The sequence below is a fragment of the Triticum dicoccoides genome, chromosome 6A (assembly GCF_002162155.2).
Source record: "Triticum dicoccoides isolate Atlit2015 ecotype Zavitan chromosome 6A, WEW_v2.0, whole genome shotgun sequence".
NCBI lineage: Eukaryota > Viridiplantae > Streptophyta > Magnoliopsida > Poales > Poaceae > Triticum > Triticum dicoccoides.
The window spans coordinates 586,464,008-586,474,285 of record NC_041390.1 but is presented as its reverse complement, the minus strand read 5'-3'; the positions used below and the strand labels follow the sequence as shown (position 1 = coordinate 586,474,285).

At 45.1% G+C, this 10,278-nt stretch overlaps 1 long non-coding RNA gene across 2 annotated transcripts; it reads left to right on the top strand.

Moving 5' to 3' along the window:
* The first annotated feature begins 455 nt into the window (after window positions 1–455).
* Window positions 456–3,874, top strand: LOC119318170. 2 transcript variants are annotated; one of them, XR_005153972.1, is made up of 5 exons: window positions 459–923; window positions 1,118–1,169; window positions 1,668–1,768; window positions 2,830–2,992; window positions 3,470–3,874. It is a non-coding gene; the product is annotated as an uncharacterized LOC119318170 (long non-coding RNA). The 2 variants fall into 2 exon arrangements; XR_005153971.1 differs by having other exon boundaries at window positions 456–923; window positions 1,118–1,768.
* Window positions 3,875–10,278: the final 6,404 nt, after the last annotated feature.

The following is a 10,278-nucleotide window of genomic DNA, read 5'->3' as shown; positions in this document are numbered from 1 at the left end:
ACCGTAACCGGGAACTCCCCGAAATTTTCCTCGCCCTCACTTCTACCACGATTTTTTCCATCGTGGACGGCCCAAAGAATGTCACGCAGCTGCGTCTACGGCCCGCCCAGGACGAAAAGCCCATTTTCTGACATGATTTTTTGTCATAGAAGTAGGAGCTCACCACATCTATGATGATACCGGGTTTTGTCACAATTATCGTCATAGAAGTGTCATATGTATGACAAAAAAATTCGTTCTGCCCAAAATGTCACGGATGTGTCTTTTTTTGTAGTGTTAGCGGCCTAAAATGTGTCGGTGTACATAGGGTGTATGGACACGGACTAGGTGTTGGCATAGATGGACACGTGTCAATGGACTAAAGGTTGGAAACTTGTGGCGCGCGATTTCCGCGTGATGGGGGAATTTTTTGGGTGTTCGTGCAAAATATCCTTCACCCCCGTGCAAAATATCCCCAAGCCCCAACTCGAACCCGACTCCACAAACCTAACCAGTGGCTCCCGCCGCCGCCCCCGTTCTCGATCCACAATCCTACCGCCGGCCTCGTGCTCCACCCTGTCGTCAAGCCGTCGTGTCGGAGCTAGCATTCCCCCGCGCCCGAGCTCCACCCCGACATCCACCCGTCATTGCACTCCAACCCTACCCCCCGAGCTCCATCCCGAGACCGAGCCGCCGTCCTCGAGATCCAGATACAGGTGCCGTCCTCGGGCCGACCGTCGACATCCAGCCGTCGTCCTCGCCAATACCCGTCCCTGCTGCTGCCGGGGCCCCATCTCCTGGCTCCCGCTGCTGCACCTGCTATTGCCGGGGCTCCATCTCTGGGCTCTCGCTGCTGCCGGATCTGCAACGGGACCTGCTGCTGCTGGGGATCCATCCCCTTTGAGCTGCGCCCCTCTCGAAGCCAGCCGTCGCCGTGCCCTGAGGTAAGCATCAAATCATCCTGAGATTTCCTTGTCTATACGTGAGGATGTGTAAGAGCCGCACACCTTATTTTCTAATGGTCTTGAAGTCAATTAGGCATACACTTGGACTTTTTATATCGTGTACCCTAAATTAATGTGACATTTTAATAAATTATTTAGAGTATGTGATGGTTCTTTTTTTTTCTGATGTGCAGTGTCATACAGGTGGATAGGTGTTCAACAAAATGATATCTGGACTTCAAGCTGGTACCATAAAAAAATATTTCCTTCGGTGTTTTGATGTTTCTCGATGAAGTGTAATATATTTGACCATTAGCAACACCCTTCACCATAAGGCATAGATGTACCAATGATGTTATTTCTTGAAGCCAATTTGAAATTTTGTATCTCTTGTGAGTAGCAAGTAAACTGCTCAGGTTGATCTTATTTGTATATCTTCGAATTGTTTCCTGGTTGATATATTGGAAGAGCGTTGTCAGTCCAGAATTAATCAGTATAATTCAGTTTGGTTCAGTTCAGGACATAGTCAGTATGCTTTAGAACAAATAATCAAAATTATCTGTTACGAAGAACATATCAGGCTTGTGTTTTCAATCTCCCTGTACTTCTATGTTTTCAAATCTTCTCCTATGGCTTTATTGTCTTAACTGCTTGTAGAACTGTACTGCAAGTTAGTTTATTATTGAAGAAAAATTCATTTATTATGATGTTGTCAGCTTGTGCTTAATTTTGTGATTGTTGAAGGCAAGGAAAAGAGATGGTGCAGAAGGAGCTTCAACAGGCATGATGGTTCGACAACCACAATGTCGCAAGGTCATCCCCATGGCCCGGTAACACTATTTCAGGTTTGCCGCTCGCTCCCTACCCATCCAATCTGTAGTGGATGTTATTATTTTGGTTACTCCATGGACTGATTGGTTGCTATTGTGGTTAACCCATGGGCTAATATGACCTTCACCGAAACCATTACTTTTACAAAATTGCCTACCTTTGTTCTAGCATATTAAATTTTATCAGCATGCTCGAGTGCCTAAACATTGTTCTGTCGGAACATTATTTTTGTTTCTGCCGTCATGATATGTGTGAAGTTTGCAGTGACTGGAGATATCACCAATGGTCATGGATCCAAAACTTCCATTTGTTCTACTCATATGCTTATCTTATTTGTTAGATAATGGAAGATGGTTCCTCACCCTCTGCATCGTTCCATGATTTATATTTCCTGGACTTTTTATTTCTTTGTGGGTTGATCTGGGATCCTATTTTGTTATACAAGCGCCTGCTAGTCAGTGCTTTGCCATTGTTTCTCTCGGGATCACTCTGCATATAAGAATATTTTTACATACTGCATTATGCTCTATCTACATTGTAATTTGACATGTCATCCTTGATAGTTACCTCTATCTGTCTCAAGCTTATATTGTAGAAATTATCTTTTTGTTAATTATAACTATATACTATTCTTTCACTCTTTCAGACAAAACTAGAATATTATTTTTGGACTTCGTAGTTTTAGGTTATTTCGTATAGACTTTGTAGTTTGTGGTTAATGGCAATTCCGTATTACTCTCTGTCCCAAAATAAGTGTTCAACTTTGTAACAAAGTTGTACTAAAGTTGAGACACTTATTTGGGACGGAAGGAGTATTTAGGGAGTTGTGAATGCTATGCAATGTTGTGAATGTGTAGTATATTTATTATATATTTTTGTAGATTTTGTTTGAATAATTGCCTCTTAACTAGGATGAATGAGAAAATATCTTCATTTGGTATTACGTGCATTGCACGTGCACGCTCGCTGGTTAGAGTAAAAAATAGATGCAAGTAGAGTGATTACATATAGTTGTCATAATTACAATGCCTGATGAGAAACAAATTACTAATTCATTTAGTCTTGCCAACAATAGCCAGGAACTACGACCACCAGCATGCAGCATGAGCAATGGGTAGAGAACGGATGACTACCTCCCTGGGAAACATGGTCGCGCACATGCAGCAGAAAACAAATGGTGGATGGAAAGGCTACCTCACCGGGAACCAGGGCCACGACTTGTAGTGGGCTACTACTAGGTACATTTTTTGTTTCAGTAGTAATTAGCTCACATGCTATTGCATAACAGTTTCTATAATGTAACTTTGCAAGGTTGGCTAGCCTATGCGTTAACACTAAATTGCTTGTGTATATATGTGTCATGGTTTCCTTTTCTATCCATGGTTATGTAGCTCGTAATCATGAAAATCTAGAGAGGTTGCGAAAGAGGTTGTCTTTTCTGCAGTGAATGCTTATGTACTGGGCTATAAAATAAGCTACTAGGTTGTAGGAACTCTGTTTTGGATGGTCAATGCCTTCATCCTTGATAAAAGTGCAAGCACATGAACATAGTTCTATATAGTACCATGTGATCCAATTATAACTTCTGTACAAACTATATTGTTAACTATGATATCATGAAGATTTATTGATCAAATATGTGTTAATCCACATATGCGCTTTGAGCAACTTGAATTGATTCCAGTTTCTTGACAATTTTTTGTGAAAAATTTCAGGCACTTAGCTAACTGGTGCACATGGACGTGATGACTTTGCAGTGTTTATGTTCCAACCAACCTGTAATCATGGGTCTTATGCGTCTTCAAGACAATTTGATGTTTCGGATATTTTGGAGCTTGCACTCTGTGCATGTGGATACATACTTGTTTGTTCTGGAGCTACACCATCTAGCTGAAGTCTCTGGTACTAGCAAATAGTGCTCATCCTTTTGTGACTTGTGTGTTATGGAGATAGACCATCTAGCTGAAGTCTCTCGTACCAGCAAATAGTGCTCATCCTTTTGTGACTTGTGTGTTCTGGTTGATTGTTAAGATGGTCAAAACTATGCTTTGTTAAGATTGTTGTGTTCGTCAACTTGCGTTCAGTGTATATGCATGTTTCTAAACATATTTTCATTGTTATGCAGTATGTGTTCATCTTGAACCTGCTTATGGTTGTGACATTAATAATTATATAGATAATTATATATATGTATATTGTTTTTGCTGCACATCACTTTACCAACAATTTATATGCCGGCAAAGGCAATATCTGTCACTATAGGTAGGGTATTTGTTGATAGACTATCTGTTGGCATAGGTATGGTGTACGTGGCTAATAAAGTGTCGGCATACGTAGGGTGTATGTGGACAGGCTATCTGTCGGTGTAGGTAGGGTGTATCTTGTCTGAAAAAGTGTCAGCGTAGGTAGGGTGTACGTGGACATACCATCTGTCGGCATAAGTAGGGTGTATATCGACTGAAAAAGTGTCGGGAAGTAAACAACTGTCGGCAATACCTTTCCCCGCAGCAAGTCCTCTGGCTCTTTCATCTTCTGTCAGCATTGGTGTTAGCTACAACTTATATGTCGGCAAAGGTACCCTATGCCGATACATTGGCGTGTCACGGAAGCTCTACCGTGGTGTAGTGTACTAGGGAAAACGTTATACACACAACTTTAGCAGTAGCGCTTGTTAAAAAAGCACGCTACTGGTAGACAGCAGTAGTGTGTGCAAAATAAGTGCGCTGCAGATGGACATATATCAGTAGTGCGTCTCACGGAAAACTCGCTATTACTAAAATTCCAATCACTTAGTCGATGGGCTACACATAGCAGTAGCGATCTTCCAGAAACCGCGCTACCGCTAATATACTTATAGCCGCGCGTTTATGCTTAAAGCGTTACTGCTAACGAAAATAAAATAAAATGAAAAACGAATAGAAAAGTAAATGAAAATAAAAGAAATAGAAAAAGGAGAAAGGAAAAATATAAAATGTAAAGAAAAATAAATGAAAAAGGGAAAAAATGAGGAAGACGTAGCAGTAGCGCATTCTTTGAAACGCGCTATAGCTAACTTAGCTATAACGCGCTACCGTTACTTTTGACTTAACCAGAAATGGTTTCCCCCCGGCCATCACTTCTCCCCCAAATCGATCCCTCGCCCGCTTCGCCGCCGTCTCCTCCACTTCGCCGTCGCCCCCACTTCGCCGCCGTCTCCTGCCGGCATCGACGCCGCGCTCATCCTCACGGCCGCCGCCCGAGGCCGCCCAGCCTCACCGATGCCGCCTCTTGGGCCGCCCTCGACCTCACCGTCGCCTCCCTCGACCTCACCGCCGCCGCCCTCGACCTCACCACCTTCGAGCCCGCCAGGACCGCCGCGTCTCAATACTAAGCCCGCCCTCGCCGCCCCTACCTCCGTCACCGAGCACCTCCCCGCCACCGTCTCTGCCCTCTTTGTAAGCCCCCACCCATCCTTTTTAGTTAATAGATGTTAATGTTAAGTAGTAGATAATGTTGATGTTTTTAGTTAGGGTAATAATAGATGTTAAGTAGTAGATAATGTAGATGTTAATTAGTTCAGTAGGGTTTAGTTTATGAATTGAGTTTATTTAACTAGATGTTAATTAGGGCAGTAGGGTTTAGTTTAGAGTAAAGTTTAGTTCAGTAGTTAACTAAATATAATCTATATTTGGTTTTTGAATTGAGTTCCAGAGAGCATTAGATTTGTGTAGATTTTCTTGAACTGTCAAACACTAGGACATGCAAATTTGATGTGGTCAGGATATAAGCAAATTCCTCAATTGTGTTTTCCCATGTTTCGATTGTGCCCAAGTGGCCTTTTGTTGTTTCCATGGAATGAAGCTGAGTGGCCTATGTTTTGCAGGAATGTTGATTCATTTCCGTTCCGGTAAATTTCAGGTTCTCGATTTGTCCACTTTTTAGAAAAGGTCATGCCGAAATTTTTCGTGAATTTCGGCATGATTTGTGCTACAAACTAGGACATATCGAGTGCCCGGGATTTGCCGCACTGGGAAGGAGTAAACGTTCTTGCAAAACATAGGCCTTTTTATGTCATGATTCATTTTCTTAGGTCTAGAATTAATTGACTAGATTTAATCGTAGGAAACATGGCTACCAACGATGAAGGACAGGGTTCTGGTTATTGCGACAACGTCTACCTGGCGACAGACGAATTTTTGAGCCTTGCCGACGATCAACCGATGATGTTGCTGGGCCCACCGGTCGCATCGGGGACTGAGACAGACACGCAGACCGATGCTGACACTGAGACCGGCGCTGAGACTGAGACTGACATCGAGACCGGCGCTGAGACTGAGACTGGCGCCGAGACTAGCGGAGCCGGTGTAGAACCGAAAGCAAAGAGGCAAAGACTTCCTAACAAGCTCAAGACTACTAGACTGGTGGTCACGGAGGTGGACGACGGCAATTTTGAGCCAAAAGCGCCCGAGGAAGCACGCGCTTGCTACGGCAATCAAATAGGCTGAATCGTACGGACAACCGCCACCATCAACGATGAGAAACTATAGAAGATAGATAATATGAGGCCCTCCCTCCTAAAGAAGCTGCACCAGATATTCTTGTTCCCGGGCCAGAATGAAAAGGATTATAAAGATCCAGATAAGGACCCAGCAATGAAGAAGATAAACAAACACGCCATGACCAAGTTTAGCGACGCGTTGGCCGTTTGGAAAACAAGGGTGAAATATCGGATCGTAAACAAGAAGGAACCCTACTCCGAGATTGTAAAGGATAATCTGACAATCACGGAAGGGCAGTTTCAAATATTCAAGGCGGCTTGCGAGGCCGAAGTTGCCAAAAAAAGTCTAAGTACATGAAGGGGCTTCAAGAGAGGAACATTGGGAGCCACCACCTCGGAAGTCGTGGTTATGGCGGGAAGAGGTCCAAATGGGCCAAGGAGGACGCGGAAGCCGCGAGTCTAGGCATCCCAGACCCCTTGGCGGATTTCACCGTCCCGCAGGAGCGTGACGTGCTCAGGGCCCGGCACCGTTGGGACCCAGTGAAGAAGGTTTTCCAGACGAATGCGGTCACGACGGAGTTCATGAGACTGCTGGTAATTTTAGTTTCTGATCAATTTGATTGCACGTTAGTAATATTTGTAAATGATCCTTGTGCCTTTTGTAGAGAGAGCAGCACAGTATTGCGGCCGAAAGCTACTCACCGTCTGAGGCGTTGGCGAGGCCTAAGTGGGACACTCCATTCAACTAGGCGTTGAACATATTGAAATGACTCCAGGTGGAGACTCGACCGTCGTATGGATGCGTGCACGGTGTCGGAGACGGCGCCATGTGGAAGAAGTACTACCGGAGACCACGGAGGAGAGAAAGGAAAGACGGAGGTTAACTGAAGAAAACATCGACAAGAAGGTTGAGATTGCGGTTGAGAAGAAATCAACTCAGACAGTCGCAACAACGGTAGCTGCCGCAAAACAGGTGGTTGTTGATATTTCTACTTCCTTGGTTCCGCCTGTTTTCAATTGGACCAGGCAAAATCCAGAAAAAAATGCAGCGGACTTTCCCCTTGCTGACTTCTTGGGAAGCAGCTCGACTAGCGTTGCACCAGCACCTATAGCTGCACCTGCTCCCGCACCGGCTCCCGCACCAGACGTGCTTGGTGGTGCTTCGTCTTTGGCTGAGCTCGACACCCTCACGGTATCTATCACACCGGCCCCCTTCAATAAATGTATAATCTCCCGTTTTCGTTGCCTTTCGGATGTCTCACGTCGCAGACTTTTCTTTGCAGGCCGACAAGATCTCGTGCACCATATTGTACACCATCGGCGATTAGAAGGTGGACGTGGGGAAGGCGACGATAATGAAACCAAAGGAACCATTGTTCCACAGCCGGCTGATCCCCCCAAACGTCTTCAAGGTTTTCGTGGCCAGTGTCAAACCGGGCCACGAGAATTTGCTACCTCTGGTACTAGGGGGGATGACGACGAGACCCCCCGGTGGCTTGGTGATTGTTGCAATGGGTGGGTCCTGTTGTGGCCAAAGAGTCTGCTTCGACTGGAGGCGGCCGGGAGCACGCCCACAAGCACGCAGCCTCAGCAAGGTATGAACATCAACACCCCACCTACCCAATTAGCGTCGGGTGTCGGGTTGGGTGATAGCGGACGGGGTAAGGAAGATGCTCCATTAGTCGCTGATGACGTCGCCATGGATGAGGATGAGGATGACGATGGCACTCAACAGTATGTCTATACTAGCGCCTACTCAGGGTTTGAGCGTCATGAGTCGGTGCCTGAATTGCCGTCTCCGGAGGCTGAATGTATTATGGACGACCTTCTGGTAGTAAAGAAGTCTAGGAAGAGATCGAGGAAAGGCAAACAAGCTGATTCTATGATCCAGCCGCCTCAGGAGCCTTGGGTTCAAGACCGTATAGATATCCCCGATGCGGATAAATGGCATATCCCCGGTGAACCAATCCTACCTGCAGAAGTGCTAGGGGCCAGATTCGGCGATCTAAGGAGACTTGATGACGATGTGCTACGGGTAGAGAAAGGCCTCATCGCCTCGAAAGATCCAGGATACCCACTCTACGTGGTTAACGTTCTGCGACAATTATCGTACGTCGACACATTCCACGCGGAGAAGTTCTTCCTTCGATTTGATTACATATTTGACATGTTTCACGTGAAGAAGCTGGATTTTACGTTTGTCCGCCTTTATGCCTTGCACATGAACTACATCATCGAGGTTGAGCAGATACCTCATATCTGTGTCGCTGACCCGTACTTGATGCACAAGAGCTTCTTGGGAGTCTGTGCAAAGCACCGTGAATACGCGAGGGAATACATCGTCAGTTTCTTGTTCGCCAATAAGGACAAGGAGGCGATTCTCATGCCTTATCATCCCCTATAAGCCATCTGCGCGGATATCCTTTCTTCGATTTCAATCATTCATTTGCACGGTGGAGGCTAATTAATTTGAGGTGTACTTATTTTGCGCAGCGGCGGGTGCATCGTCCTCATCATCCTCTACCCTCGATACTCCAATGCTCTTTACTTGGACTCGTCGAAGAACATTAACAAAAAGGATTACACCCACATCAAGGATGTTCTCGACAGTGCTATGTTTTACTATGACGCACGGGGTGGAGAGGTCAAGGAAAAGAAGAGAAGGGGCGGCAGGCCCACCTTCAACCATAAAATCAACTCCTGCTGCATCCAGCAACCGAATGATTCTCTTAATGATGGATTCTATGTCCTACACCACATGCTGGAGTACAGACGGGATCACCAGAACCTTTGCACGTCACCTACATCCGGCGATGCCCATATTCTGCAATGGGCAAAGAATGTAGGAGATATCAAGGATCATCGACTTCGAGCTGAGTTCTATCACATCTAGCTTGAACTTTCCCAAATCATCATGAAGGAGGTTGTCGGAAAAATAGGGATATTCTACGAAGAAGGACAAATGTCGTGGGAAGACGTCCGAACACAGGTAGCCTCTCAGTGTCTCGACCTGAAGCCTTTCACTAGGCTCGCGGACTATCTCCCTGACTTGGATGGATGGCACGACATGGAGTGATTGTCGATATATGACAATGTGTCTGTTTAGTCCATACTTTTTGTATGACGAAACTTTGAGTTATGCACAACGAAAATTTATTTGTGATGTAATTAAACCGTCCTCCTCGACTAGAGATGATCACTCTACTTAGGGAATTTTGGGTACGATCAACTTTGTTATTTATGCTTATGATATGTTGCTTCTATTTTTGCCAAGTCTGGCTCTTTCTGTTGCTCAACTATATATGTTGCATATCATCGACTCATGTGACGATGCGGTGCATAGATCATCATTGGTGAAGAAGTGCTATGCCAGGAGTATATATACGACGAGTGGCTGAAGTGTGAGGCCCAGGTGTACCGGTTTCCGGTTTCCGAGCGACAGGCAGTAGTTAGTTTAGGTTCATGCTAATGTGAGAGAGGGATACGAACTCATGTACTGCATAGTTCCGCTCTCACTCAAAGTGATAGCTCTTCTCGCGTATATCATTGTTTAGATGGATGACGATGTAGTTGCAAGTAATTGAGACTTGTATCGCTATTTTCGAGATGATGATGAGAGACCACTTTGTGTTGGACGAATGATTATGATGATGAAATGATTTGATGAGACTAGTTGTATGTATATGTTATGATTACATTTGTATGTGTATGATATGCTAAAGATTATTGTATAAAGCCTATTCAAATACAAAACAAATATGCAGAAAAAACTAATAAAACTAGTAGTAGCGAGGGAACAAAGTTAGCAGTAGCGCCGCCTTAGTAGTAGCGCTTCCCTATGAAAAGCGCTGCAGATAATATAAGCAGCGCTCTTCACCAAAGCGCACTGCTGCTATCCATGTATATAGCAGTAGCGTGGGACGACAGGCGCTACTGCTACAAGTTACATGTAGCGCCTTATCAGTAGCGCATCGTCTCGCGCTACTGATAGGCCTAAAACCCGCGCTGCTGCTAGGCTTTTCCCTAGTAGTGAACATACGTTGTTCC